The sequence below is a fragment of the Bidens hawaiensis genome, unplaced genomic scaffold (genome assembly GCF_021521415.1).
Source record: "Bidens hawaiensis isolate Kalapana, Puna unplaced genomic scaffold, B.hawaiensis_p1.1 tig00005510_1, whole genome shotgun sequence".
Lineage (NCBI taxonomy): Eukaryota > Viridiplantae > Streptophyta > Magnoliopsida > Asterales > Asteraceae > Bidens > Bidens hawaiensis.
In genome coordinates this window covers 823,622-830,403 of record NW_027491355.1, presented here as the reverse complement: position 1 = coordinate 830,403, position 6,782 = coordinate 823,622, and positions in this window count along the sequence as shown.

Sequence of the window (6,782 nt, the reverse complement as noted above, 5' to 3'; positions counted from 1 at the left end):
TCTCATGCCTGTTTCCTTCTTGTGGCTGTTCTTCTTCGTAGTCTTGCTACCACACTTTTGGTAATTATCCAATTTTTTTAGATTTGTTTTTTTTGGACCCAACAACTTTACTCTGAAAATTATTGATGGTGATCTAGGCTGGTGGTAGTGCATTTGTACATAGATAGTTGATCAGAGTAAAAATCGGACTGTTGGGGAGTGACATTTGCTAATCAATAATTGTACTATAGGTGTATGAAATCAAATAATAAACTTTTTGGCTCAAATTATTTCTATGAAATCTGTTAAATTTTACGTGAAAAGTGGCCGAGTTTTGAGAAGTTTAACAATGGTAATTTATCACCATGATACAACTTATATGATTCAATAAAGAAATTGATGTATATGAGTAGGTAAAGGTTCAAATAGGTTGTCACACCCCGACATACAGCCTAGGCATTTGGCCAATAGTTTGTATCGGTTTTGTAAATGTATCAGAGTTTGTTTTTTTAGCGGAAGACTTTTAATACTTTTGAAAACTATTATTTAATAAAACATAATTGCTTTTGTTTGAAAAAACTTCTCGGGGAAGTCTTTTAATTTATAATAAATATTAGTATATTTTTGAAATGACAATTTAATTGTAAACCTTTATTTATAAATAAGATTATTTAGTTTATAGAGAGCGTATCGGATAATAATTTCCGAGTGTTTTATTTATAAACCTTGTTTGATTTTTAAAAAGCATATTATTTACATTTTTTCAATAATTTAAAACAATGAGCCATCTCTACCTTGGGAGCATCCACTTCATGAATGGCTCCAATTCTTGATACTATAATTTCCTGAAATGTAAAAAAAATACGTCAGCGATATACTGGTGAACACGCTGACGCGAAAATATTTTCTTTTACTTAATCACCCGTCGAGACTACTTAGGTCTCGGCCCATCATGTCTTAGGAATAATCAAGTTAAAACAACAAAATTCATAAAATCAAGTCTCTACACTCGGTTCCCCAGTCAACACCGCAGCGTTCGACTAGTTGAGTGCCTATACGTATACACAAGGTCATACTCCCCGCAGGCGAGCGTAATTATGACCAGGTGTGATGTGCCCATCACATATGTAAGGATCCAGACAAACGTACATGATAGCTTGAGGCCAGTGTTTATACCCTTGTTTATAAATGTTTTAGAGACACTTAGTCTCATGTAAAGTTTTTCATATAACATGTTTGACTCGTTTGAAAACAAGTTTGTAAAGTTTGGGCGTATTCACCTTTTCAATTTGGATCGGCTTCAAACACCGTCCGATGGTCTTTCCCGTTGCTATCTCGCACCTATAGTACGAGTATAACATTTTCTTTTGGATCAGCTTCAATACACTGTCCGAGGGTCTTTCCATCTTCTTTGTTATCTCGCACCTATAGTACGAGTATAACTTTTTGTTAGTCGGATATACAATCTGGCTTAAGACCTCTAGTCTCTTTTGTAAAATCTTTACCTCGATTTTAATTTCTTTATGAACCTTTAGTTCAAAACATCTTTTCTTTATTTCAAACCTTTAGTTTAATATATTATTTCTTTCTTTTCTTTTTCAAGTTAAAAACTCTTTCTTTTTAACTTATTTACTTTTCTTATCTTTTACAAAAGAAACCTCTAGTTTAACATGTTTTTCTTTTTCTTAAACTCTACGTTTCTTCTTCATTAAGAAACGCATCATTTTCTTCTCTTAATAGTTAAGAATAATAACTTAAATAATATTATCAACTATAACTATTTTCTACTTTATTTTTTCTTTTTCTTTTATAATATGTTTGAACCTATAGTCCAAATCATATATCTCTTATTCTCATATTCGGACTTTTAGTCCGTCATGTTTTCTTTTCTAAAATCTACGTTTTCCAAAACGTATATATATATATATATATATATATATATATATATATATAGGTGAGATCTAGAGAGAACTTCTCTTAAAGAGAGAACTAGAGAACTAGTAAAGAATTATTTTTAACTATTTTAAAAAAAAATTATTTTGTGATTTTTTTTTTCTCATTCTAATAAGATGATATTGATACTAAAAAAAACTTGTCGGTGTAGTACTGTAATGCATATGTGCACTAATGCCAATTGCATATACACAATAGTGTTTTAATACAACACAATTGCATTATCCAATACACACTATTGAATATATGCAAATACGACACTAATAATTGTATGCAAAACACATTATCGCATATATGTAATACAACACTAATGCACATATGCACTATATCGATTTTTTTTAATTTTTCTATATAATATAACACTATTGCCAATAAACAATACAAACAACTATATATATGTTATTCAACACTATTTCAAATATCAAAATGCACACTATTGCATATATGCATTATAAAAAAAGTCGGTGTATTGCATATATGCATTACTCGTTAATTTTTTTTATTTGTTTCCATTTTTTTATTTTTTTTAGTGAAGAATAACAACATATAAGAAGGATGAAAGAAAAAAAAAATTTAAATATATTTTTTTAATTAAATTAAAAATACTTTATTATTAGTTTTCTAATTCTCTCCATAAAATGGAGTTCTCTCATGATCCTCTCCCTATATATATATATATACATCTCATTTAGTTTATATTAATAATACAAACAATGTATATACATTTTCATTTACTTATTATTATTTAAAACACATTTAAATAATACTTTTATCTTTATTTATTAATAAAGATTATTTCATTAGTTTTTCTTTTTTTTCTTTTCTTTAGTTATTATTTAAGATTATTTAAATAATAATTTCACTTTTTCTATAATCAATAGTTATATTTATATCTTTCTTTTTATATAATTTCTTTGCTTTTCTTTTGTTTAATTTCGAGGTAATGACTATACCCTTGACTAGGGTCTAAGCCTTTATTATTTTTTTTATTTTATTCGGGCATTATGCCTACCTTGTTTGGTTTATTATTTACTAAACTCTCGGGCAGCACTTTGACTTTGGCACGTATACCGAGAATCTTGATCAACATCTTCTTGGCACGCAAATCGAGGCACACACCGGTATTCAAGTCTCGTTGGTACGCACTTCGAAGCGGGTCGTCGGGTTGTTTCGGGTCGGCACGTACTTTGATGCGGGTCGTCGGGTTGGCACATACTTCGAGGCGGGTCGTCGGTTCGTCTCGGGTCGGCACGTACTTAGAGGTGGAACTTTAGGTTGTCTTGGATCGGCACGTACTTCGAGGTGGAATGTCGGGTCATCGGTATTTCGAGATATCGTTGGTTTAATGGCACGGATTACGAGGTAAAATGTTGGAGTTTTATGGTCACGGAAAATGAGGTGGTCGGTACACGTTTATCGAGATGTTTTTAGATAGATGATAGAGAGAGAAAGTGTGTAAAAAATGGTGTGAAAAGTGAGTGCAAAAGTTGCTATTTATAGAAATTTTTGGGGACCCATCACGATACGCGATGGTCTTTGATCATGCCATTGCGTATCGCGATATAGGCATGCTGAGTCAAAAGTAGGTTTGCCACGTGGCAGACGCGGTGCCACGTAGTGACACGTGGCGAGCTTTATGCCACGTTGTGACACGTGGCATGACTCGTGTCACCCCACGTGTCACAATGTCATGGCTTTATGCCACATTGTGACACGTGGCATGACTCGTGTCACATTGTTAAGGCTTTATGCCACGTGGCAGGACACGTGTCATCATGTCAGACCTCGCCATCGCGATACGCGATGACGTTTGGTCTATGGCCGTCGCGTATCGCGATCAGGCCTGGAGACAGAATTTTCATTTTTTATTTTTAAGTTTCAAACTTGTTATTTTTGGTCATTTATCTTTTTGAACTCGTTATTCTTGACCTGATATTTTCTTGATGTTACATAAGTTCTGGTTGAAAATGGTTTATTTTATTAATACTGTGACATAGTAATTAGAGCATTCATCCTTCTCTTATGTTATCTTTTTTACTTTTTTACAATCTGGACAAAATTTTATATACCTTTTTGTTATAAAAATATATTATTGTTTTTGAATTTAGTAATAATATAATATTAGCTTTAAATTATAATAATTATGTGTAAAGCGACTGTGAAAGATATTAGTAGATCACTTGATTTGAATTAAGCAAATAATTATGAGATTTTTTAGTTATAAGCTTAATTCGAATGAGGTTTTCAGCGTTTACACATTACACAACACGTTTTATTAGGTTTGTGTGATTTAATATTATGTTTTTAATTATCTACAATTGGTGATGGTCAGGCCCGTTAGAGCTTAGATGTTATTCGTGGTCATACTTGACCTTCAAAATTGCTTTTGAGCCAGAACTCTGATGTGAACTTAAAGGTACTTCTGATGTCAATCATTTAATAATTGATATAGAGCTAGAACTTTATCAAATTTTGTGTTTTATTATCTAACCAGTCAAAAAAACAAAAAAAGGAAGATGAAAAAGGACGTATTTTAAAGCAGAACTTGATCAAAAGTGGCCCGTTTTAAGTAATTTAGTTGAATTTACTTTTACTAAAAAGTTACCCGTGTTGACCTGAAGTCATCTTGACCTTTGTTAAAACAAATTCAAAGTAAATATTTTATATGAGTTATTAAAAACCGTTTAAAAAAAAGTGTCGCGTTAGTTTTTTTTAAATGGATTCAAATTTGATACATACATGGGTATTGTGGTTAGAGTTGCAGGTATTTTTATTTTAATTAAATTTTGTTCAATTGTAACATCCCGTTTTTTTCCGTTTCGGTTAATAAAATAAAATATGAGTTATTATGAGTCGGGCTAGTGTGGGTTAAATAGATATGTGTAATGGACTTGGATTAGAAAGAAAGGAAGAAAAGACCATGGCCTTAAGCCCATGACCCGTGATATATAAACCTTAATTAACCCATAATCCATCCATTCCACTCATTCCATACACCATCAAAAACACACACTTAAGCTCTCTCTCATCTTTCTCTTTCTCTAACCGAAACCAAGAAGAAAACCGAGCATCGATCTGAGGTAATAATATTATGATATCATATGGATCCTAAACCGCTAAATCTAGTCGCGAAACGACGAACCGACACCCTCAACTGTTAAAGTCACGAGATCCGGATGGAATAGGGTATAAACCGATCAAAAGACGAGCTTAGGGGTCACCCAATCTCGGATCTGGATCGAACGGGACGAAAAACAGTGGAAAATGAGTGAGATCTCTTTTTTCCAACGAGATCCCGGCTTTACGGCGATGATGGCGCCGGAAAGGCGGTGCCGACGATAGGGGAATGTGAGGAATGTCAGATTGTCAGAGAATGTCTCTAACCTAACCCTAATTCGTTAACGGACAAATAACGAATTAACAACAATTTGGTATGCCAATCGGTGAACGGAGAACTAACGAACGAACCTCCAGTTCGTCATAAAGGCCAGTTTGTTATAAAGGCCAGTTCGTTATAAAGTTTCATTTGTTAAGAAGTAACGAATGAGCCTCATCCGTTAAAGAACAGAATATCGAATTAAACCTTGAAAGAACGACAGAAAGGTCCCTGGACTGAAGATAAAATGGATTAATTACAAAGAAGCTCTCGAACTTTATGAGTTAGCAAATAAAATAATAATTTAGAATTCTAATAAAAAATGTGTTCCCAGACCCCCGTTCGTTGAGGGTTATAATTAAACTAGAAAAGTGATATGGGTAGTGATAGTTAATTGATACGTGTAATTGTTATACAGTTAGTTGCACACGGCTAAAGAAACGAATAACCATTAACGGTGAACGTAATGGAACTCAGGTGAGTTTCAAGCCCCATTTCCTTTTTATGTTTACGGGGCTGTGTGCATACTCAATGTGAACGTTAATACACCTACCTTAAATGGTAAGTGTATGCTATAGTGATTGATGTGATAATATGTATGAATGTTATGAATGAATGCTTGTCGGTGCGTGAACGATCTTCGGATATTGTGCGCATCGCCAGGAAAGGTGAGTTATGACCAATGTATGAATGATAAATGAATGATTATGAGTATGTTTGAATTATATAGTTAAATGTATATGTAAAGATGTGTATGTATGGTTGAAAGGAAAGAAGGGACCAGACCCTACTAATATCTGAGATAGAAGGGACCAGACCCTAATAATATATGATATAGAGAAGGAAGGGACAAGACCCTAATAATATCTGAGATAGAGAAGAAAGGGACCAAACCCTAATAATATCTGAGATAGAGAAGAAAGGGACCAGACCCTACAAATATCTGAGATGGTAAAGATAGTTACATATGTATTATGAAAGTATAAAAGTATGATGACATGAGAGAACGTATGAACGATTGTATGAAAGTATGAAAGAAAGAAAGTATATATATGTACAAACAAAATAAAAGTAACAGGCTAAGTATGTAATATGTATCTTCGGATACGTATGAATGTAAGTTTGTTGCCTGATTAACTAGAACTCACTCAGTGTAACTAACTTTTAGTATGCATGCAGGTGAATAGACTGAGACAGCTGGCTTGAGGGGGACACGTGGCCTAATATGAAGAGGTTGGCATCTGAAGACTTGTCATGATGTTTTTATAATATATTTTATGCTATGTTTTAAAAAGACAAGTTATGAATGTTGTATTGAATGGTTGACCTTTATTATATTGTTCCGCGAAAGTTTAAATTAACTCTGATATTTAGAACTGTGTTTATGAGTAAATCTAACGCCAAAGTAGGGCAATGGGACCGGGGCCTTACATTAATTATTTAATGTTACAAATCAATAATTGTCAACCAGATT